Here is a 25,844-nt window from a genome sequence, read left to right as displayed (position 1 = left end):
ATATATATATATATATATATATGTATATATATATATATATATATATATATATATATATATATACTAATAGAAAAATGTGTCCCGTTGGGTCATATATTAAACTCGGGCTAAATTGTTTGAATGAAGAAACATTCGGTTTGCAAAGCCAGTCAAATATAATAACAAAATAAAAAACAAAAATTCAAAATGAGTTGTTTTCTGCTCTCTTTATCTACCCACACACATACATTCACACACACACACACACACCCACACCCACCCACACACACACACACACACACACACACACACATATATATGTATGTATATATATATATATATATATATATATAAATATATATATGAGAGAGAGTCGTTACAAGCGTGGAACCACCAATTATTTTATTAAAAAAGTTAAAGAGCTACGAAGGCAGGAGTTCTATCATTAAAACGAGCGACCTTTTGCTCTCTAAAATATATTCTCCTACATAGATAGCACCATTCTCAGTGCACTTTTGCCAGCAATGAACATGGGTGTCCAGAGCACGCTTTGTCATACGAGGGTTGTTTCAAACGTAAAACTCTTATTTTTTATAAATTTAAATAGTTTAAAATTCGCGAAGACGGGAGTGGTACCATAGAAACAAGCCACATCTTGTGCTCCATAATTTATTTTTCTACATAGTCACCACCATTCCAGAATGTATTTTTGCCAATTCAATGACGTACCCTTGCTTCTAACGCACGTCTATGATATGGGTTGCGTTTTTAGAGTCCCACGCCGTCAATATTTGTAACAGAAAGATGGTACACATGCATGAGTTCAATCATCATAACAATATAATTTACAATACCATCTAATCAATTCAGGTGAAATGAAAAAATAGGAGGCATTACTTTTGGAACACACTGCATATATAATTCATTCAATGTAGGGACGATATCTTGATTCATACATATTCCAAGGATATTTAGTGGAAGTAATGCAGTAATCACAACTGATCTCTCTCTCTCTCTCTCTCTCTCTCTCTATATATATATATATATATATATATATATATATATATATATATATATATATATATATATATATATATCGCTTTCTCTTTCCCTGATATACATGAGGTCTCTTTCTATTCAGCTAATAAGGAAAATTCCTTTTGTAAAGAATTTAACTCTCTCTAAGAAAATCTATTATATTAAATAAAAGTAGGTTCATTATTCTGCTAGCATGTTATCTAAGACAGGTAGATCGTTGGACTTTCCTCGTCAGTGTTGACGGAAGGTTTAGAGTTTAATCTGTGACTCTTTCACAGTTCTCACTAAGGAATACTACAGAATTTGCCTGACAGATACTTTTAAGAAATGTGAAATCTCTTGGGAGATTTGGGAAGTTGAATGTAAGAAAAAAAAAAAAAAAAAAACAGATGACGGAAGACTACGAGCGAGAAACTGAAGTGATGGTTGGCTCGTACTGCCTTTTTCGTTATTGATCTGTTCATTCTTTCGTGTCGCTCACTTTAGCCTATCTTGTTAACCTTGTCCGGCATGAAACTTATAAACTTTTTTCACTGATAGTTTTCTTCTACGAGATTCTGTACATGACACCACCACTCACCTCCCAAATATCGCAAGAGATCACTGTAATTTTAAACGAATCCTTTAGTGAAGTTTTATATGACTTCTTTCTCCAAGCATGAACCGACCGTTGATTCTTGCTGCCTTGCTTTCATTTGTTTTGATTTGTTTTTGCTTTATCTGCATTACAGTGAGTTGCGTGTAGGTGGATCTCCGAGCATTCAACTTTTCGGAGTCGCATCCAATTGTATTCCGATTATCTCCCCTATCTTATACTATTTCTCGGTATTAGCACATATGTGAGTCTTTGGAGTATACAATCAAAGAGTTATTTCCAGGCATCACCAGGATATATGGACCTCATTGGTTAATGAATATCATCACTCTTGTTGGTTATTTAATTCTGAAGCACAAACGTGATGTAAGACAACACTTATTTACTCATAGTAGGGGGAGGGCTGTTCATGCCTTTCTTAATGGTACTGGTGTTTTTATAAGAATTTAGTTGATCCATTACTTAAGGTGTGCTACCACTAAAGCCTAAAGAGCTAAAGGGTCCATATTTGTAGAAAAAACCTGGATGGTAAGTTGAATGGCAAGATGTTTGTTCACATTGCATCGGAATTTCTGCATGTCTATGCAGTTGGAGAAACAGATAGAAGAAAGATTTCCAATATGGTCTGAGGAAGGAAAATCATCCAGGAATCTCATTATCACTACAGTGACGGGGTGTGAATTTGCAGCTAGTCTGGTGAGTCGAAGGTATTTTCATTGAGGAATTACAAGTGTTGTAGGTGCAGTAGCCACCTTCAGTGGAAGTACTTGTAATACAAGCACAGGGAGGTAACACTCCGATGTGACAGGGGTTGGAGCATGGCCAGCAGTGTGGGACCTACTATAATTGAAACTTTTTTTAACCCTGTCCAAGAGTGAGAGGCTCGTGGTTGGTACGCAAACACAGATGTAGCCATAATACTGCATGGAAATTAGATGTAACACATGCGAGAAGTTTTCTAGCATAGTAAAGGGAAACTATCTTAGTTGCAGCAGATTGGGCAGCATCTTCTATATACTTTTCTAATTCATGTTGCCTGAGTATTTCAGGTGTAAGTGTTTAAACATGGGACTTTTCGACAAGGCGCTATCGACCATGACAATAAACAGGAAACATTAAATGTTGCGGTTCATTTTCGGTCCCATTCTGTTGCCATTTTGAAGGATTTTGCTATTACTTTGTGTCTTTGTTATTAAGGTTGAGAGAACTCTCGATAATGAAGGTTAAACAGGGTCAGAGATCGACAAAACTGTGATAAAATTTGGTAAAATTGATTATTTAAGAGGCCGGCTTAACAAGGTATTGTTTACATTGGACTTGAAAACGATCATTTTATAGTCAGTTGGGAAGCAGCATTGCCGGATTATGTTCCATAGGTGTTCGGGGAATTTGCGCTTAGTTTTTGGTACAGGTAGGTAGTAGGGGAAATTGTTGATAGTGATTGTAATTAGACGAGTGTAAGTTGTCAATGTTTACTTTGTTGGGATTCGATTCGCTCTCATATTGAGCCTTAATGTCTTCTTTTCTATTATTTATTATTTTATTATTTTTATTTTCTAAAATCGTTTGTAGATGAGGCTTCATAATTTCTGTATTTATTTATTTATTTTTTGTGGGCTGTTATCCTCATCTTCATAGTTGTTGTTATTTCGCTACTTAGTCAACTCATCCTCTGGCCTTCTTAAAGTAGTTAAGTCGGGCGGGATAGGAATGCTGAGTCTTATAACTGTATCCCACGTACTTACTGCCTTCATTAGTTGTTGTTGCCATCTCCGCACGTTTTGCCCAACTAATCCTCTGGCCTACTTTGGGTAGGATTGAAACTGCTATCATCAAACAATGCCCACCTCGAACTGTAGACTCAACGTCTCTATTCACTGCACCACGGGACCACGAAGGGCGATCAAGATTGAATTTTTTGGTCTTAAAAACCTAATTTTTTTGTTTATATCGTGTCTTCCATCGTCGGGTCCATATTGAATCGTATTATTTATTATTTTATTATTTTTATTTTCTGATATCGTTTGAGATGAGGCTTCCTAATTTGTGTATTCGGTTTTTGGACTGTTATTCTCATCTTCATAGTCGTTGTTGTTTAACCACGTTTCACCACAGAAGGCCAGAGGATTAGTCGGGCGAAACGTAGTGAAACTCAAACAATAATGAAAATGGGGATAACAGTCCGTAAATAAATGAATAGGATCGTTTTTTTTTTTCAGTCTATCATTTTTATATTACATTTTTATATCATTTTCCTCTTTTTTGTACGGCATAATCACGTTGACACACCGGTTCGCTGGATCACTGAAGTTAGGAAAGGTTGAACCGGTCAATATTAAATGGGTGACCATCTGGGACTTCCAGGGGTTATATGTGCTCTCCGCTTATCTCGGCATTGTTTCCAGTGGTCCTGGACTTCTTGCCACTGGAGTCACACAGTACCGATTCAGGAAAGGTGTGGTTGGTTATTGCGTAACTCTTTCCTCACAATTCCACGCGCAGCTGCCCCTACAGGGGGTATCCTTTGTCTTTCGAGACTGAACAGACGCATATAGTTTTTTTTTTAAGTTTCTGACTATACATTTTATTCTAATTCATTTCCATTCAGGTTCTTTTCTTTAGATATTATTCTTTACTTGCTATTTCGTTAGTCGTTCGTCGCTTGTTCAAGACTTCCTTCCCTCGACCCGACCTTCGTTCTTCCAATCCGCCATCTTTCATTCGTGCGTTTCTTTCCTTTTTATACCTTTATATTTTTATTTTGTTTCATTCCGTCTTTCCTTTCATCATATTCTTCCCTTTTTTTTTACCTTTCACATTCCTTTTTTTTTTGTGTGTGCTTTTCTTTCTAGTTTTCTTTCTTTCTTCTTAATTTTCTTTGTTCGTGTCTTCTTTTATTCAATCTACGTTTTAATAATTCAACCCTTTATTAATTCATTCATTCATTCTTTAAGTCGTAATACCTTTTTGCCTTTTCTTCCATCCTTCTTTTTTTCTATTGTTTCTTTGTTCATTCTTTATTTCTTCCTTTGCACTCCTTCTTTCTTTCCACCTTACATTCTTCCTTTCTCCTTCTTTCCTTATTTCTTTTCTTTCTTTCTTGCCTTATATCTTTCCTTTCGTTCGTTCCTTTTCCTTTTACATCTTACCTTTTTTGCCTCTTTACATTCTTACCTTTTCTCTTCTTTTATGTTTCTCTTCCTTTACACCATTCCTTTCTTCCTTTCGCTTGTTTTTTCCTTTTTTTCTTTTTCTTTTTCTTTCTAGCTTTCTTTATTCCTGTTTCTTTCTTTCTTTTTTTTCTCATTCTTTCTTTCTGTGTTTCTTCTTTATTCCTTCCTTCCTTTCTTTCTTTCCGTCTTCCTTTCTTTCTTTCTGTTTTCTTTCTGCCTTTTTTCTTTATTTATTTTTTTTCTTTCGTATTCCCTTTCTTTATTCTCTTAGAAACTTTCTTGTTGTGCTGCCTTGGATTTTCTAATTTTTTTCTGTATGTTTCCCGTCTTACATTGTTTATTTTTTTCATGCTATATTTATTTCCCCCTCTTACGCAGATGTTTTCTTTCTTTCTCTATCTCTCCCCCCTCTTGCATCCTATTTCATACTTTATTTCTTCCTCCTTATATTCAACCTTCCTTTCTTAATCTGTCCACACTTATATCCTTTCTTTCTTCTTTCCTTTAATTCCTTCCTTCCTTCTTTCCTTTCTTTTCTTTCTTTACATTCCCGCTTTTTTTTCTATTTTCTCTCCTTTCTACCCCTGTCCTTTCATTTTTTTCTGATCTTTTTCTTTTTTTCTTCATTCCCTTATATTATTCCCCTTTTAAACATAACACCTTAGAACTATTTTTTTTACTTTCACTTTCATTTTGCTTTCTGTAATTTTCTTCAAAATCTCTTTCTTTTTTATTTAACACTTTAATTTATTTTACTTCCCCCCCTAATGTTATAATATACCCTCAACCTCCATTTTACCATTTAATTATTTTATTATTCCTATGTGTTTGTCTATCACTAAACATGTCCTCTAGGAATTTCGCTTGTCCGCTTTCCGTCCTTCTAAATAGTTTTCTCTTTTCAAAAATCACCTTTCTCATTTAATCAACAAGCTAATGTCTTCTCTACATTTAATCAATCCCAGCTTTCATCTTTCACATCAAAGTATTCATTTATTCATATAAATTTCCTACAGATCTTTTCATTCGACATCTGTTTAACTTTTTGCATGATTCATTCAAAATGGCTGCTGACCAAAAATCCCACTTAATCATCAGAGAAACAGGCAAATAAACTGGCCATAGTAAATGGCCCCTCAAATCACACTCCCGCCTTTTATCAATCCTATTGACTATTTCTTAAAGCAAATTTACCTCTGGACACAAAAAAGAGAGTCATATCTATTGCCGTACAGTTTTTAAACTGAATATTCGTACATAATTAATTATAATAGAGATTACGAGTCCGCATAGAACAGTCACTTTATTCAAACTTCTATCAAGGTACGCATTTAGAAAAGCATGATTTAACACAGACGCTGTCAATAATCAATATGTTTATCGACTAAATATTATATATTTATTAGAATTGGGACGATTAATCGCAATCGAAATGAGGAATAGAAAAAAAAAATCGGAACTTTTTGGATATCGGAATCAGTATTGGAATCAGAAAAATCTGTGCCTATTTTCTGATGTCAAAAACGATTCCTCCAAATTGTGTTTTTAATTTGTTTTGTTTTAAGCAAACCCTGCTGCTAGTAAGAAAGATAAGATAATAAATATCTATTGATTTTAAAATAATGTTGAAGCTAAAATCTATAGATCATTCCCTCACCCCGCAAATGTATTTTTACGTTGGAGAAAATATCTGCACATGTAACATGCGTTTTTACGGTAATCGGAAATAAATAAATATTCTACTGTTGAATATTTAGAGATTTATAAGGAATCAGAATCAGAATCGGTAATTGTATCGGAATCGGCAATTGTATTGGAATATTGGAAGCGAGAAAAATATGGAATCATCTGACTACTTACACACACACACACACACACACACATATATATATATATATATGTGTGTGTGTGTGTGTGTGTGTGTGTGTGTGTGTGTATAAATCCTGTGTATCAATTCTACTGTTGAATATTTAGAGATTTATAAGGAATCAGAATCAGAATCGGTAATTGTATTGGAATCGGCAATTGTATTGGAATATCGGAAGCGAGAAAAATATGGAAACATCTGACTACTTACACACACACACACACACATATATATATATGTGTGTGTGTGTGTGTGTGTGTGTGTGTGTGTGTGTGTGTGTGTGTGTGTGTGTGTGTGTGTGTGTGTGTGTGTGTGTAAGTCCTGTGTATCACTTTATTGCAAGTCAATATTTTTTAATTTTGAAATTGCTATGAAACGCAAAGAAGTGAAACTAGGAACACTGGAAGAGCACAACAAGGTGCCTTATTTCCCTATTTTGTAGAATTTGGACAAATATTTTGAAAGTTATGCTTATCTTTTTGTTGTTTAAATGCGTATCGCTTTATTGCAAGTGTCTAAAATGTATATTTTTAATAATGAAACAATATTCTAGCTTCATATTTCTATTTATATGAAATTATATATCCAGTAACAATATTAACACCCCCCCCCCCAAAAAAAACGAATTTCACATTATTTTCTTTAAGGAAATATTTATTTATCAACATAACTCCCATGCTTTAAAATCATTTTGAGAAGCCTCTTGTCAACTTATGATGTCAATCAGCTGGTTTAAGATGCTATCGGAAACTTCCAAAACCTTTCTCTAAAGTTTATCCTTCGACGAAAATTGAACACCTCTTTCATAAACTTTCATCTTTATTGTTGACCAGAGTTGCTCAATGGTGTTTATATCTGGAGAAAAAGGTGGCTATGTCATTAAATTTTCTCCACTAATGCCTAATGACTTAAGGTAGGATGTCATAGCATTGGCTGAGTGGGATGGTGCATTGTCGTGCATATAAATCAATTTGCGGTCATACGCTATTTGAAGGCCATCAAGCCATGGTGACAAATGCTCATTTAAAAAATATATATAAGACTGGCTTGTCAGTTTAATACTTTCTGGCACTCGAAATTTTCCAATTAGTCCATCGCAGATTATTCCAGCTAAAAACAGGACCCCTCCACCTCCCTGTTGACGACGGAATCGGTGAGGAGTAGGAAATCCAAGACGATTCCAAATTTTGGCCCACCCATCTAGTCTATCAAGAGTTGCTCTCGCCCCATCGGTTAAAAGAACATTGTCAAAGCTGGTGTTCATGTATTTCTGAGCCAAAGCTAAAGGTGTTTTTCTTACGATTTTAGTTTAAAACAGGTGTTGCTATGGGCTTAATGCTTCTTGCAATTTCGTTTAAGATATTGCAGCCTGTCTTTCTGGACAAGTAAGGTGTCCTAGCCTTCGCAAATATAGCAGCATTGTTGTGGCCAGCCTGCTTGATAAGTTGACTGCGAATTTTTCTAACATCACGAGCAGAAACTGCCTTTCTTGTGTTTTCGTCATTACTTAGTTTGATGTTTGGATTTTAAGCAAATGAAGTCAATCTTCTTCGATCTCTTCCAAGCTTTTTGGCTAGATCTGTTAGAGATAAACCTTCTGCCATGCCTGCAACAACACGTTCCTTTTCACTAGCGATCAATCGACTCTTTCTAAGAATTTTGGGAGAACTTCAATAAAATGATACACACTAAAATATTACCAGAAAATAGAAAAATTAGCATAATTTTCAAAATATTTGTGGAAATTCCACAAAAATCAGAGAAATAAGGCACATTGTTATGCCTTTCCATTGTACTAAATTTCACTTCTCTGCGTTTCATAGTACTTTCAAATTAAAGAGATACTGACCTGCAATAAATTGATACATAAGGTTTATATATATATATATATATATATATATATATATATATATATATATATATATATATATAGAGAGAGAGAGAGAGAGAGAGAGAGAGAGAGAGAGAGTGAGAGTCAGGGGAAGATGTTGATAGTAATTGTAGCCAGTTGAATGTTTTTTTAATGTTTGGCTAAGAGAAATCAGAGATTAGAACTCAGATGAGCACTAGCCATGAAAATAACGATAAAGCAGATTATTTAAGGGTCTCACATGATGTTGTTTAAGTATTAATTCCATGTTCATGTTGTTTAGCTTCCAGTAGTAATTTTCCTTGTAAGGAAATTTTCTATCTACTCTCACAAATGTAGACTATAATAAATGGTAAATCTACAGTAGTAGATCTCAATTTTAGAATTCTGAGACATGTTATACAAAAACACTGAATACTGTATGGGCATGTATGCGTAAAATGACCGTGTTATTTTTCTAGGTGGGCCTTTAAGCTACAAATATTAGTTAAATAACATAAATACAACTAATAAGTATTCGGTTCGTTAAGAGTTCGTTTATTCTTTACAAGAATGTGTAAATCAATATTGGTAATGTTAAAAAACGGTAATGCGAAAATTGATTTCTTTACTAAATAGTCTCGGTGTAATGAGTGGCGGTCGTAGTACATAATAATAAAAGGGTAAAAGTAATGCAATGAGAGTGTAGAAAATAAGACGCTATTTTTTTTTTCAGGGAACGGACAATTTATGTCGAAAATAAATAACGGGTTTTAAGTTCGTTTATGTAGCCTTTGTTTAAAATATACCTTACGGCCAATGAAAAAGGAAAAACCATCACTTTATATATATATATATATATATATATATATATATATATATATATATAGAAAGAGAGAGACAGACAGACAGAGAGATAGACAGAGAGAGAGAGAGAGAGAGAGAAAAAGAGAGCGATTTAATGTTGAGACGAGGCAACGTCGATAAAAGCGGATGGTGCACACACACGCGTTCACAACGGATTTTTAATCTACATTTTGTCTCACAAAAATGACCGGAATTGTAATTATAACCGAAAACAAAGAAAAGCTTTCATATCAAGTTGGGAAATTAGAATTGTGCAATACAAACAAAAAAAAAGTAATATATTTAATATTTACATTTCAGGAATGTCGGTTGACGTCTATATAAACAACAGGGAGAAAGAAAAAGAGATAAATAAATAGATAGAGAGACACAGAGAGAGAGAGAGAGAGAGAGAGAGAGAGAAAGGAAGACAGAAGAACGAGTCGTTCAGTGAGATTGAGATTTCTCCGTCGTTGTCTGCCACGGATACACGCAGTCATATTCAATGCGTGTTTTAACAACTAGTACTTTACTTTCCCATGTTTAAGCTAAACAATATTACTTTTCATGCTCGCATTTTTCTATTGTCTGAATTCAGTTTTTCTTTGTTTAATTTCAGTCTTATCTTGCCCCCATAAACATATACGTAATAAAAATGTACGGCACTCGTTTGCTTTCAATAAAATCCCCCAATAATCTCCCTTTCGTGCTTTCATTCGCACTTGTTACTTCTCTTTTCAGTTTAGTAGCAAGAGCAGTCGCTGAAGCAACGTGGTTGCTATAGAAACCAGTCATAAAAAGCGTCGCTCACCTCCTTACATATTTTTACGATTTCGAACACTAAGAAAATTCATCATATTTTTTTTTTACTGAACAAAAATTGGACTGTTTCCCAATATAGCTGAGAAGGTGAGAAACTGCAATAATTGTTTGTAATTTAGTCGAAAAATGAGTGATCAGTGAAGATTTAAAGCAGTTCTGAATGCCTAAAACTGCCACTTAACCATATATTCAAACACTACCGTATATTTATTTAGGGAATTAGACCTAGAGTCTAAAGAGCAGAGTATATTTTAACGTACTAGTAAATATATTAATAATATTAAAGGAAAACAGTGCTTGTTGTAATGTAGATATATAAGCTCGATAGGTATAGATATCCTAGAACTATTTTACTATTGAGTAAAACGATTCATAATTTGGAATTAAAAATCAATTTCAAAAGGAAAACAAACAAAATCAATAGATTGTACGATCGTTTCGGAAACTAGATTGTACGATCATTGGTCGACAGGTCTAAGCCACCATAAAATCATAAAATTCTCTGATTAATTATCTATTTTAAACATTTGTAATTAATAATTTTATAACTATTATTATTATTATCATTATTATTATTATTATTATTATTATTATTAAAAAAACGAACAAAGTTAGCTTTTCTAACTGAAATTATTATTATTGTCATTGTTCTTCTACTTATTATTATTATTATTATTATTATTATTATTATTTTATTTTTATTATTATCATTATCATTATTAACATCATCATTATTATATTTATTATTAAAAAAACAACAAAATGTACTTCATTGGTTATTACTATTATCACTAATATAATTAATACTAGTAGTAGCGGTGGTGGTGGTAGTAGTGGCGGTATGTTTTTATTATTACTGTAGCTGTAATGGTAGGTGATGTTTTTTGCTGTCATTACTATTGTTGTTTTGCCGTTAATATTATTGCTACTGATATTAGTGTTGCCATTATCATTGTAGATTTTATTGCTATTGTTGTCGGTGGTGGTAATGGAGGGAAAAGGTCAGGAGGGGATCTTTGACCTTGGTGGGGAACCCTCCTAGAGATAATGTCTCGATAAAACTATCGGTGGTGGTGTAACCTTAAATTCACTAACCCCATTTATGGGAGAATGTCAAATCAAAATATTGAGAATAACGACGTGAATGGGGCTGGAACATCTTGTGATGGTCTCACGTCAGGTAGGTGGGTCCTGTCGTCATCATACAACTGTTCGAAATTCTGAAGATATGGCTGGATATAGGAGGAGTGAGAATTGCCAGAGAGGGTCTCAAGACACGAAGGGGGTTAGAACAGGAAATGTAAAAAAAAACGTAACGGATGAGGAAAGAAGAGTACTGTGGGAATGCCTCGTAGGGAGTGGAAGTACCAAATCAGGTGGATATATCCGAAAAGTGAAGGAAGAATGGGAATCGAGAGGAGGAGGACTAGAAGTGTCGCGAGTTTGGTATCCTAGTTAAAACAAATTAAAAATAACAACCAACTTTCAGTGATTGCAAGAGAAGAGATTGAATGGATGGTTAGGAATGAAATGAATAACGAAAGTAAAATTGATGAAACTAGCTCTAATGAAAGAACTGAGAGAGTGGAAGTGCAGAAGGGAAATGTAAGCGATGATGTGAGACGGACAACTGAGGAGGTATGGAATCCTATGGTTAGGGGAAGTAATGAGAAAGAGTTTGAAGTGTCTAAGGCAAATGAGATCATTGACTCTGAGACAATGGAGCCGGTGAAAGGAGCAGATGTATGGAGAAGTGGTGATGAAGTTCGAACTTTGACTTCTGTAGAAATAGAAGTACTTCAGAAATTAAGAGAGGTTCTTCTTAGAGACGAGATCATAGAGATCCCAAGTATGAAGAGTAGTGAAAGCCGGAAGGTGAAAACCGAGGTAAAAATAATTCAAGGAGTAATTCACAACATCATAAGAAAGAACATATCAATTACGGAACTTTACAGGCTTCTGTATGCAGTTTCGTACGTTATTGCGAATCGTCTTGGCTTATTACAGAAGAAAAATGGGAGAAATGAAGGATAGAAGGCCACACTGGCAGAGGCGGCTTGAAGAAAGTATTAAACGGTGGCGGAAAGACATTGGTGGAATCGAAGAAATAAGAAAAAGAGTTAAACTAGGACAGAAAGCCAAGGACGAGCTTGAAAGGAGGTATAGATTGCTAGAAAAGGGAACGATGAACGTTCTAACACCTTTGAAAGAGAAGGTCCACACTGGTGGTATGAAAATTAGGAACTTTGTTGGAAAAAGTGTTGCATTTCGGCAGAACAATCTTTTCCGAAACAATCAGTCTCAGCTGTATAAAGAATTAAATGGTAGTAAACAAGCGCGAAATAACAACACTCCAAATGCAAAAGATGCAAGGAAGTTCTAAAGTGGGATTTGGTCTGTCGAAGGGCGATATAATGAGAAGGCTAGCTGGTTGGGAGAGGTCAGAGAAAGGCTATCAGAAATGCAGCAGATGAAGAACGTTGAAATAACCATCGATGACGTTAAGGCTGGCATACGAAGGATGACAAACTGAAAGGCTCCTGGTCCAGATGGAGTGATGGGCTTCTGGTTTAAACAGTTTCCATACCTTTATCCACCTATAGCTGCTGCTCTGCAAAGGATTGTAGAGTCGGGAGATGTCCCTGATTGGCTTGTGAAGGGAAGAACAACACTGATTAGGAAAAATCCTGCAAAAGGAACAGATGCCAATAATTATAGACCAATTACATGTCTGTGTTTTGAGATACAGTGCGGAAATTTTAGAATGATCTGACAAGGATTTGCATGCCATGGATATCAAAACAAAAAAAGTTTTCGCAATGTTTGGTATATTTCACATTCCAAGTAGCGTAGCAAGGCTGTATCAAAAGAGGAAGATGTGGGAGAGGATTGAAAAGTGTAAAAGATTGTGCTAGAACCGAGGAGATGTCGTTGAAGGAACATGTGGTTAGAAGTGAGGTGTAGATGCTTAAGGTTGTGGCCAATGAAGTGAAGGTATGTGAGACCAAGGCTGATTATGTGAAACGTATGGATAGAGAAAGGGCAGAGGCACTGGCTAGGAAGAAAATGCATGGAAGGTTCTTCCAGGATATAGAAGAAGTGGCAGATGAAAGATCATGGCAATGACTTAAAGCTGAGTATCTGGCTAAGAGTACTGAAGCTTTTGTTTGTGTAGCACAAGAGCATGCATTCGGAACACGATTGTTAAAAAAATTGGTTCTAGGAGAGGAAGTTGCTGCAGAATGCCGGATTTGTGGTAAGACCTCAGAGTCAATTGCGCACCTTTCAGCAGGGTGTAGTGGACTGGCCCAAAGAGAGAAAGAGGGAGAGAGAGAGAGAGAGTACCGCAAAAGACACGATCGCATGGGACTCCGGATATATTAGGGGGTGTAAGATGGTTGGGGTGAAGTGTGCTGGAAAATGGTTTCAGGAGGTGCCTGATGAAGTAAGAACAAGTGAGGATGGCAAGGTAGACGTATGGTGGGACAAAAGTGTCATAACGACAAAGCAATTGGAACATAATCGTCCGGATTTGGTTGTCATTGACAAGGTCTCAAAAAACTGGCAGACTGTAGACTTCTTAGTATCCTGGGACAGGAATGTGAGGGAAAAGGAGAGGGAGGAGTGGAGCAATTATGCTCCATTGGCCTTGTAGATAAGGCATATACACGGGGTTAAAACACAAATAATCCCGGTCGTAGTAGGTACACTAGGAGTAATATACAAGTTGTCTGGAAAGACAATTGAAGAAACTACAAATCCCGATGTTTTAGACTGCCTTCAAACCTCTACAATTATAGGTACCACCAACATCCTTAGGAAAACCCTTGATTTTTAAAGCTCCTGGTTTGAAGCCGAGATTAAGGGAAATCCAGAGAGACGTTCTTAAACGAAATCAGAATTATTATTCTTATTTTACTTGTTATTTTATTACTATTACTTTCTATTTTTTTATTTTATTATTTATTTTTTGTCAGTATTATTTTATTAATATGAGTACTATAGCAATTATAATTACTTTCATAAATATTTTAATTTAATTACTATTAGAAAGAGTAATAGTATTACTATTATGGACTTTATTAATTTTACTATGTGTTACCATTACAATAAATAAATAATTTACTTTTTAAATAATTAGTTGTTATCTCCCTTTGATCAGTAATTTGTTTTTTATTTGAATGTCATTTTTCAAAAAATGGCAATTGTCTCCCTTTCTAAATAAATTTTAATTTAAAATTCAAATATAGCGCTCCAACGATAATAAACTGGCAACAGTACACTTTTCAGCATTTCTTTTAAAGTAATATGAATAAGTATTTCAAGCAGCATGCTAAAGAATAGATGGACTGAAATAATGACAAGCTTTAAAATATATATATATATATATATATATATATATATATATATATATATATTATTATTATTAGAAATATTAAACATATTTTCCTCTTAACCTTATTTTTCTACCCTATTTTATTTTTATTTTATTTATCAACATAAAAATTATTAACTTCTTTTTCTTTATTTCGTTTTTTATATATTTCCAGGAACATCTGCCTTACTACAAAAAATGCTAGATTTATTTTGGTATCTTTAATCACCCCCCCCCCCATATTTTTGCTGATGAGGAGACTTTGTTTCAAGAAAATCTTTTATCAAATTATTGTTGAAGACATATTGTATATTTTAATAAAAACATCGTTTCTGAAACGATCGTACAATCTACTGATTTTTTTTCCTTTTGAAACTGATTTTTAATTCAAAATTATGAATCGTTTTACTATATATATATATATATATATATATATATATATATATATAAATATTTATGTATATATATATATATACATAAATCATCTTGATATATATATATATATATATATATATATATATATATAAATATTTATGTATATATATATATATATATATATATATATATATATATATATATATACTCGGGTTTTTTTATATTCAAAAGTAATGGACTAATGAATTCAACGAGGTTGTTAGATAGTGCTCAATAAAAAGAGCTGATAATACTTGTTTATTGTTATATAAACATGCTCACATCCCGCTGCTACAAATAGCCACTTGTTTCAATCAAACAACAGATATCATCAGGCAGCGATTTGACTATTCAAAAGTTCAATGAATAACGTTATAAGGTTATTCATTGAACTTTTGAATAGTCAAGTCGCTGCCTGATGATATCTGTTGTTTGATTGAAACAAGTGGCTATTTGTAGCAGCGGGATATGAGCATGTTTATATAACAATAAACAAATATATATATATATATATATATATATATATATATATATATATATCGTTATTATTTTTTTCATTCTACATGTTTTATGTATACTCCAAACGTACATAGATAATACTTATGATTTGCACTACGACGCTGGTGTTTAGTGTAATATTATCAGATATCTTTATTGATATTATACTCTACAACATTCAAGACAAAGTAAAATAATACAATTTAGCAGTTGGCGGCTGATTTTGCAAATTACATGCCTAAGTATCTCTATATCACTGTCTAAAGAATTTCAGTCCTGCAGTCTTCAGATATTCAGAATTGATTCCAATTTATGATGAGGTAAATTGGCTGGATATTTTATAATATTCAATTTAGGATGAAATGTTTTTACGTTAATGTTTTATTTTCAAGTTTTTATCAATTCTTGTTAAAACTATAACGATGACTACCGAAGCTCTCTCTCTCTCTCTCTCTCTCTTTCTATATATATATATATATATATATATCCCTCACTCTCTCTATATATATACAAACAGTACTATTTCGCTGTTTCACAGCTCATCAGTTCGGCTAGACAGACAACTACCTCAAGCCACGATTGAAACCCGACCGCCTGTAACGGCAGTTAAGGCTCCTTACAATTATGTTAATTGGCGGCTGCAGTACGAGTCATGAGTTTAACGATGTTTTGACATCGTCTGAAATACCTAAGCTCGATTCGTTTACACAAAGAGCATCCCTTATACGCTAATGGTAATTTGTGTATCACTTCTCAATATGCTCGATTCAAGATGAAGAGCATTATAGTCATCGACATACAGTACAGTTTCGCTGTTTCCCAGCTCATCATTGCGGCTAGACAGGCAATTATCTCAAGCCAGAATTGAAAACCGACCGCCTGTACGACAGTCAAGGCTCCTACCCATTACGCTAATCGGCGGCTGCTGTGCGAGTCGTGAATTAACGATTTTTTGACACACACACACAGGTTTAAATAGTGTAGAAAGTGAAGCTTTGGTTTAATTTTGACAGCTCCGCAACTCTTGCTTCCCATTTTTTTCTTTACTCTTTACATTGCATAAGTGATGTTTCTAACAAAGGGAGAACAATGGCCGGATTCTGGTTCGGTATTTAGCAACGTGACATTCATTGTTGACTAAAAATAGCACTTTTAAAGTTCCGTACACGAAGTGGCTTTGTGCCATGTCTTGTTTACACACACACACACACACACACATATATATGGTAAGTTATAAAATGTATATGGCGATTAAGCTACACTGAATATTCCGCTGTATGATTCGTCACAAACTTGATACCAATTTATCCCCGCCTTTTTTATTCTACGCTTTTCGTATAGATTCCCGAGTTCCACAAAAAGATTCCCAAGTTCAACAAGATACACCAAAAGAAACTCGGTGGCAGAGACGTTTTGAAAATAACGTTCAAGATGAGAACAGTAGTCGGATAAACAGAAAAAAATCCTCGTCTAAAAAATTCACAAATATAGTTTTTAATGTGATTTTTTTTTTTTCTTTTTCAAAAGTGTTTATATATGTTTACTTTATATCTTATGGTTAATTGTTGAAGTGTCATAAGAAATTTTTGCTGTTAAATGAATTCGTTCCCGGTATGAGATGTCAGCTAAGATAACAATGCTTATTTCAATAACAAGCGTTTCCAGTGACAAACACGAAGAGGGTGAAATTTCTATTATTTTTGAAATTCTTACTTTTATTCAGTCTCTACACTTTTCAATCGTTTTGTTTTTTTAACTAATTTATTTTTATTTCCCTTTCTGTTTGTTTATATGTTGTTCTTGTTTTTAATTGTTGTAGATGTCAGTTTTAAGATTAGCCTTTACAAATAAAATGACATCAACATATTGTTGAATCGAATGTATTTTATGTAAACAGAAGCAGTTTAAAAAAAAATAGAAACAAATGAACGTTGCGAAAAACATGGCGAAAAAAATGATTAATAATACTGTTATGTAGCCGGTGTGTGTGCATATATACACGTCTGAATTCTCATATCGTCTAGTGGGAATCAAATCGATAGATGTTATATACAGGAGTTTGAAACGTCAATAGATATATTTCTGTTTATGAGTATATACATAACTCTCTCTCTCTCTCTCTCTCTCTCTCTCTCTATATATATATATATATATATATATATATATATATATATATATATATATATATATATATTGTGGAGATGGTAATTAATAAAAACTGAAGAAAGTGCTCAATACTGCTGTAGAGCAAATATGCGTTTTATTTTTTATTACCGTATATTTCTGTTAAGTTACATTATTTTTTCGACTACTCGGCCGTTTTTATTGGCCGTCTGTAGCGTCCTCAGACTTTTACACTTGTGGTGTCTGTAAAAGTCTGAGGACGCTACAGACTGCCAAAAACCAAACGGCCGTGTAGCCGAAACAATAATGGAACTTAACAGAAAGATACGGTAATAAAAAATAAAACGTATATATATATATATATATATATATATATACGTTTTATTTTATATATATATATATATATATATATATATATATACATACTAGCAAAAGTACCAGTCGTCAACTGGGTTCAAAAACAGCCTACAGAAAATGGACTCTGATTTATGAAAGTATGATAGGTTATGAAAGGAAGGGTTGTAAAGAGATAGCTCCGAATTTGTGAGTATCAAAACCAAAGCAAAATATGATGAAAGTAAAAATAAAATAGATAAACCCCATACTTTATTATACCATACCTGTTCACACTGAAACACTTATCACAATATTCTGTGGATCTATATTTAAAAAAAACCTTGTTAAACTTTATGACATATTTCCATTCTATGGAGGTCAGACACGAACGAACGCTCATAATTTTATTAAACAATATTTCTTCATACTGAAACATAATTATCAAAGTATACTTACGCAGATAGATATGAAAAGTCCTTATTAAAGTTTTTGCCTGTTTCGATTCTATGGAGGCCAAGCACGAACGCAGACACCACAATTTTCTCATACCGTCCCTATTTAAGTTAAAACATATGTATCAAAGTATTCTTATGTACATCCATATCAAAAAAACCCTTGTAAACGTTTTTTTTTTTTTTAATTTTTTAACAAAGAAGTTAATAAAACATGTTAAAAAACACTTTGGAAAAGAGTTTAAAAAATATTTAATTTTAAAACGGAAGCACAATATTTTATTAACTACTTATTCTTATTATAATCTCTATTTCCTATTTGCTTTTATCAAGCTTTTACATCTGGTTGAGATTACTTTATAAATATTAACTCTTCGATATTTATAATATACTTTAGCTTTGCTATCTTGGATTATTTTGGTAAACTTAACTGTAATTCTTATTTTATATATAAATTAAATTAACGACTATATGACGTCACTAAAATTTCCTTCTCTTTAACAGCGCCATCCCCCCCTCCTTTTTGAATTTCCAACATCAATTTTCCGTTTCTCTGAAATAGAACTGCGTCACACTGTGCACGTGAAACATTTTCAAATATTTTGTACTGGTATATTTTTTGGTTTCTTAATCTCATTCATCCAGAGGAAGTCTCGAAATAAAGACGAAACGTTGATGAACACATAATACGGTTTGTTCCTTTTTATTTTCTCTATTTTGTCGGAATACTATTTCCATTATTTTCATCATATATATATATATATATATATATATATATATATATATAGCGATTATGTCAACGTTCGTATAACATTTAAGAGAGTGTTCACAAGACATATAGAGATTTCAAAATATTTAAGAATATCTGAGAAGTTCCATTCAGCTGGTTCTTTATTCATCTTTTTGGACCCTCGGACCTGAAATAAAGATCTTCAATTTCTCTGTAGAAGATGACCAACACAAAAATCATCAAGAAAATATTATTTACACATTTTTATTCCGGTAGACCCTTCCTCCTCGTAGTGACCGGCATCGTTCTTATTCACATTTCCAGTCTGTTGAATTCGACTCGCCTCCTGATCGCTCGGAGAAACTCAACTTCTATTATCAACCCCCAAAACCCAACTCCACTAACTAAATTTCCACGTTTCATTTTAATGTCCACGTCATCTTAAGTGACCTCTACATCAGACTACGCCAGACTACTAGAGGTCAGACTTATTTTGAAATTGTTATTAATTTAATCGTAATAAAACCCATTTTGTTTATCCTATTTCCCTAAACGTTATCTTTCTAGTTTACATTTATATAAACACTTACCTCAACTAGAATTTAATTTCAAACATCCAATTTATCCTGGACTGGCAAGTTCATCCAGAATCGTCCGTCATTGTTTATGCGAAACATGTGTATACGAATTCATTTTCCCTGTTAATTTAACATAACTTTTTATCGGTTTCATGCTATAGAAAATTATTTAGATTGCATTTGTATCGTTTTTTATTTTTTATTTTGTTATTTCCTTTTCATAGACTTAATTTGCTGAACAAGGACTCGTCTTACGACCACCGCTGCAATCTAGCATTCTTTATTTCTCTGTGTATATTAAACAAAACAGAATTTTCACAGACAAGGTTTCTTTCCAAGAACTTTCGATCTATGGAACGCATTGGCACGGGAATGCTTTCCTAGAGATTTCAACATGGTTGTCTTCAAGTCTAATGTCAACCAATACTTGGTAATATTTCTTGTTTAATAATTCATTCCGTTCATCGTTTCTAATCCCAACGACAATCTCTTTAACCCTTATCCTCGACTAGCTTTTAACCTTGGTAAACGATTAGTTATTAGTTGATAATGCAGAATAAGTACCGTGCTACCTTCATAGATTTCCAGGCAGATTACGTGAAACGTTGGAAGTTGCCGAACGCAAATGTTTAATTGTGGTGCAGTGTATAGAGGTGTTGGATTTCTTCGGTTGTCTGAAGATGGCGGTTTCAATCCTACCCAAGACAGGCCAGAGGTTTAGTTGAGTAAAACGTTGTGAGACAACAACAACAACTATGGAAGGCAGTAATTACTGGGGATACAATTACGAGACTCAGCATTTCACGTCGGGGTTAAACACCTGAAGAAGGCTGGGGGATGAGTGAAACAACAACAATGATGAAGATGGGGATAACAGTTCGCAAATAAATAAATATTCAAATTACTCATCTCAAAGGATTTCAATAAAAATAATATGTAAAATATTATTATATCTTATTACGAAGATAATTATATGAAAAACGTAACTGAAAAGTAAAAATAATTTTTTTGTTTTGTTTTGTTGGTCCGAAGTAAATACAATAAATAATTATTGGACCATTTTTTACAAAACTTTAAGAGAGTTAAAATTACAAAAAAAAAAAAAAAAACTCATTGTAAAGTAAGTGCCATGGATAAAACTGTATAGCAAACAAGGTATAGCAAACAAAAGTGTTTTATTTTAATTTTGTATTTTTTTTCTTTTTATGATTTTATGTGCTTTTTGTTCAAATAAAAATAAATAATGATATAAAACCGATGTTTTCTTAATGTTTTCTTAATGAGTTTTTGTATGATTTTTTTCCGCTTTGGCCAGTGTGATTTCATAGGCTCAGAATTTGAGCACCTTCCGGCGTGTTACGTAAACTTCCTGGAGAATTCCGACGATAATACGATCATTATTTTGTGTAAGTACAGCCATTAGTTTTTTTTATAGGTATAAGTATACCCATTAGTATTTTTAAATTACCATGTGATATTTGAAAGAATACAATTTTTAAAACAGTAAAGCAATTGGTCAGTTCACTTGTACATGAGTAAGCATTTTTTTTAAATACCCAGCAAAAGGAAAGAATTTTTCTTAACAGTCATAGGAATTATTAATTAACCAATGATTGCTTCATATTTCATTGGATAAAATTAATAGTTTTACTCAAGCATTGCTTCCCAAAATGAAGTTCATTCATTCATACATTCAAATGATATCCTGTATGGTACAGTCATTGACGGCTCTGACTCTTCATCGCTCTCTCTCTCTCTCTCTCTCTCTATCTATCTCTCTATCTCTCTCTCTATCTCTCTCTCTCTGCATTCAGACGTTCATTGTTGTTTGTTATCATTCAAAACCACATTCACCCTGTTTCTTAAAAATGGTTAAAGTATTGCAATAGCTCTTTTTTGCAACTGTACGGAGAATAGGTAGCAGTTTATTTCAGTCTGAGCGAATAGGTTATAGGTGAAAAACATCTTTCATGTCGTTATAACCGAAGATTTTCTTACTGGGGGGTGACTGCTTATCAAAGCTCAAGGACCACCCGAGGAGAAGGGCTAATGTTAATGAGTGTCGGCAAATCCGAGATAATATCGTGATGATCAGTAATGGAGGAACTTAGGCAGGGTTTAGAATAGTAATCACATATTTCTACTTGCATGATATTGGTGTTTAAATATCAAAAAGAGGGAAAATAAAACATAATAAATTATTTTTGTTAAATTGTTTAATATTTCAGATATTCGTTAATAATATACATTCGTAAGCGTTGTTAGTCATGTTATTATAAATTTTCCTACTGTCTCTGTGTGTGACACGGTTTATCTCAGCCTACAGGAAACCCTCCCAGGTGAGTTAGTTACCGAAATGAAGCTTATGGCCAAGCGGATATTTATTGATATTTATATCCATGTCTGGTGTATGGAAATGCAAAAAAAAAAAAGCCAAAAATAACGATTTACTATGCAACGTTTTATTTATTGGATATTTTTCCGGCATTCACTGGAATTTATCTCCCTTAGTAAGTTCGATTTACTGTGTGTGTGATGCGCATATCTCATCCTACAGGCAACCTACCCAGACTAGTTAGGTACCGAAATAAAGCTTATGACCCAGCGGATGTTTTAGTGATATTTATAACCCGGTTTGGTGTATGGAAATGCGAAACAAAAAAAAATGAAAAAAAAAATGAAAAAAAACATAACGATTCTATTTACTGGATATTTTACGTTCTATTTACTGGATATTTTTCCGGTATTCACCGGAAGTTATTATCTCACTTAGTAAGTTCGATTTACTGTGTGTGTAACACGGTTTATCTCAGCCTACAGGCAACCCACCCAGGCAAGTTAGGTACCGAAATGAAGATTATGACCCAGCGGATTTTTAAGTGATATTTATATTCATGTTAGGTGTATGGAAATGCAAAATAATGCAAAAAAATGCAAAAAATAATGATTTACTAAACGTTTTATTTACTGAATATTTTTCCGGTACAAGGATCCAAGTTTGCCCAGCTGGTCAAACTTGGGTTCTTGTTTATTTAAATATTCATTTTTGTGATAGGTGTGCCGCGGACATTTAAAGAGCTCGGTAGTGTGAAGCCATCTAAAAAGGTTCGGGACTACTGGTCTAGAGTCTCTCTTTACAGGTGTCTTTCAGGACAACCTAGCATGAAACTACTTTTCTCTACAAGTTTACGCTGAGTAAATATTCCAAATCACATAGTATTTACAGCGCAAATAAGATCTACTCTGTATGGCTGATCAACACTGGCTTTTACAAGGAACGGTGTACCTTATACAAGTGATGTTCCCTCAAGTAATGTCACGAAGCTGGATATTCAAACCAGACAAAGTGCATTTTGGTCATGAAATGCAGTAAGAGCAAGAGAACATAAGAACGGTGTACTATAACTATGATGCATAAGGGAGGGGGAAATTATGTTTTCAACGTCTTTATTAACTTAGTGTTTGAGAGATAAAGAATAACTTTAATGGACTATTCGAACATCTACGTGTCTCATAAAGATCGAGTATTAACCCCAGGAAAGGCCCCCTTGATTTTTTAAACTAATTAAAGCAAATGAATTATTTGTAGTAAAAACCGACATACCTAGAAAATGTTGTCAAAAAGAAAAAAATATAACAAATAAATGTTAGCAAAGCCAAGATAAGTTACTCTTCTACTTATCTGGAATTTTTGTTTGTTTGTTTTACTCCCTTTAAAACGTGTAATCGGTTCAAAAAACATACAGTTTTATATGTGAACACGGTAAATGGCGGCAAGCTAACTGTCAAATACGTGAAGTCTGGAAAATGAGTTAAAACTAAAAACAAGTATGCAAAATAGTGTTAGAAACCCACTCAATGCGAATCTAAACGATGCAGAAAAAGAAAGGGTGTAATAATTAGAGTCATGTCTATCCTGGTCTGATGATGAAGATGGCAACCTTCTATCTCGTGAAACAATGGCGATCTGCAGCTAGTCTGGTCCATTGCAGCCTTTTCTGTGGCTATAAAGTCAAGGCTTGAGTAGCCTCTGATAAGGACACAGATTAGCTCAGTTACTAGGGTCTCCCTTTCAGTATAGCAAACAAAGTCCGGCGAAAAGGAAATCCAGCACGGCTGCAGGAGTTGCTAGAAAGGTGTTGCAGTGTTTCACCATCCGCATCGGGGTTCTAAACCAGATTTTTTTTAGGGTTTCCTCCCTTAGCTTTTGTCTTTCCTAACAGAGCCACAAGGCAGTGGATGTATTTGGCGTCTTGGTCTATATCTTTGAGTTCAGTTGTCAAATTGTAGAAGTGACTATTTTTATTATTCTGGTAATTGTCGAAGAAAAGGCCTAGAATCACTTCGCCAAAAAAACACAAAATCTTTAAAGTTTTTGTAAATGTGTATCGACATCATAAAACAACTGAATGCAGAGAAAGATATACTATAATGAAAGAAAGAAGAAATATAAGAGCGGAATAAAGAAAATATTGAAGCAAAGAAAATAATGAACGGAAATAACTCAAGGAATAAAGAAACAGCGAAAATAAATATAACGAAAGAAATGAAAACAAAGAACACGATAAAAGGAAATAATAACAATGAAGAACATAAGGTGTAACGTAGTACACACGTTTGCACACGTTTTAACTAGCACGGACCTAACACATTGTCGGCTCCATCGCAAGGTACAACGATAATGAATGACTTGCCTATTTTCTCGTTAAAACAACGACATTTATTTCCAGATACTTTCCCGAATAAAACTTGATCCATGTCTCTCTAATGTGATCATTATCCTCGTTCTGTGCACAGATTCTTCTTTTTATAATATTTTCCTTTTTCTTTGCCATGACGCCACTTCGCGCACGGCTCGGTCATTTGCATACAGCTGCCATACGCGTGTCCGCGCTCTGTTACAAAAAATACGAAAGTAACATAACATAAAGTTATAACAGAAAGCAAATAATGATGAAATAAGATTCCCAAGATCGACCAGATGCATCTAAAGAAAACAGGATCAGTGTTGTGTAGGTGTCTGGTGATGCCAGGGCAGTGAGTTGAGTCACTGCCTGCATTGCATGCTATAAAGACTAACGTAGGAATTGTAGTGCTAAGAAATATTACGGAAAAGAGAGATAGTTTGAATATGATTGGGTATCCCCCGAAAACAACAACAAAAAAAGAAATGTTTGCCCGTAGCCACCTCTTTGTCATTTCGTCTCTCCGTAGCCTCCTCCTACGCCGCTGCTCGCCCATAGATCAGATATTACATCGAGTGAAGCGTTTTGAAAATAACAATTAACATGGGAATAGTAGTCCGAATAATGCAAACAATACAAATTATCAACCATCTTATAAAACATCTGATACAACAAGAAATGAAAATTACAAAAACAAGAGAAAGAAAGAAAAGAGAATATATGGTTAAAAAATTTAGGAGTTTTCTGGTCCTTTTTGTGGCTGGTTGCTCAAATGAGCAAGATTAAATTGGAAGTCAGGGGGAGTGGGCGAGTCTTGCAGTGTTAGAGAATTGACAATAAGTTATCTTAGAGGACATAAATATAATGAACACTTATATTAAGAAGCTAAAAAAGTAAAATATATATAAAAGAAAAACATAAATACGAGAATAAATTGCTAACAATTGAAAAAAAAAAATGGCGTTTCACAACCCCATCCATCTCTGACTTAACAAGATAGCTGTCATCGCTCTCCTCTGCGGTCTTTTTTTCCTTACCCTATCCTCTCCAGCAAACCAAATCCAGCATTCGAGGAATATATATATATATATATATATATATATATATATATATATATATATATATATATATATATATATATATATATGTGTGTGTGTGTGTGTGTGTGTGTGTGTGTGTGTGTGTGTGTGTGTGTGTGTTTAAAAAATAAATTGGATAAAATGGAAATGAAAGAAAAGCCTGTATTATCAGAATGGGTAAATAAACAAGTACTTCGGGCTCGTTTTTTTTTTTTTCAGGACGACAAAGATAAAAAAAAAATAAAAAGGAATTAAAAAAAAAGAATAACAAAATAAACCAAAATAAAAAAATCTCTTTCAATAAATAAAAATGAAAATAAAGCAACCTAAATATAATTTTGAAGACACGAAACAAAAGCAAAATAACGATAGAAACAAGTCTAAATTATGATTTATGAATGAAA

Source organism: Euprymna scolopes, chromosome 16 (assembly GCF_053919585.1).
Source record: "Euprymna scolopes isolate OS-2025 chromosome 16, ASM5391958v1, whole genome shotgun sequence".
NCBI classification, from domain to species: Eukaryota; Metazoa; Mollusca; class Cephalopoda; order Sepiida; family Sepiolidae; genus Euprymna; species Euprymna scolopes.
The sequence above is the reverse complement of the archived record's forward strand: the minus strand, read 5'-3'. Positions refer to the sequence as shown.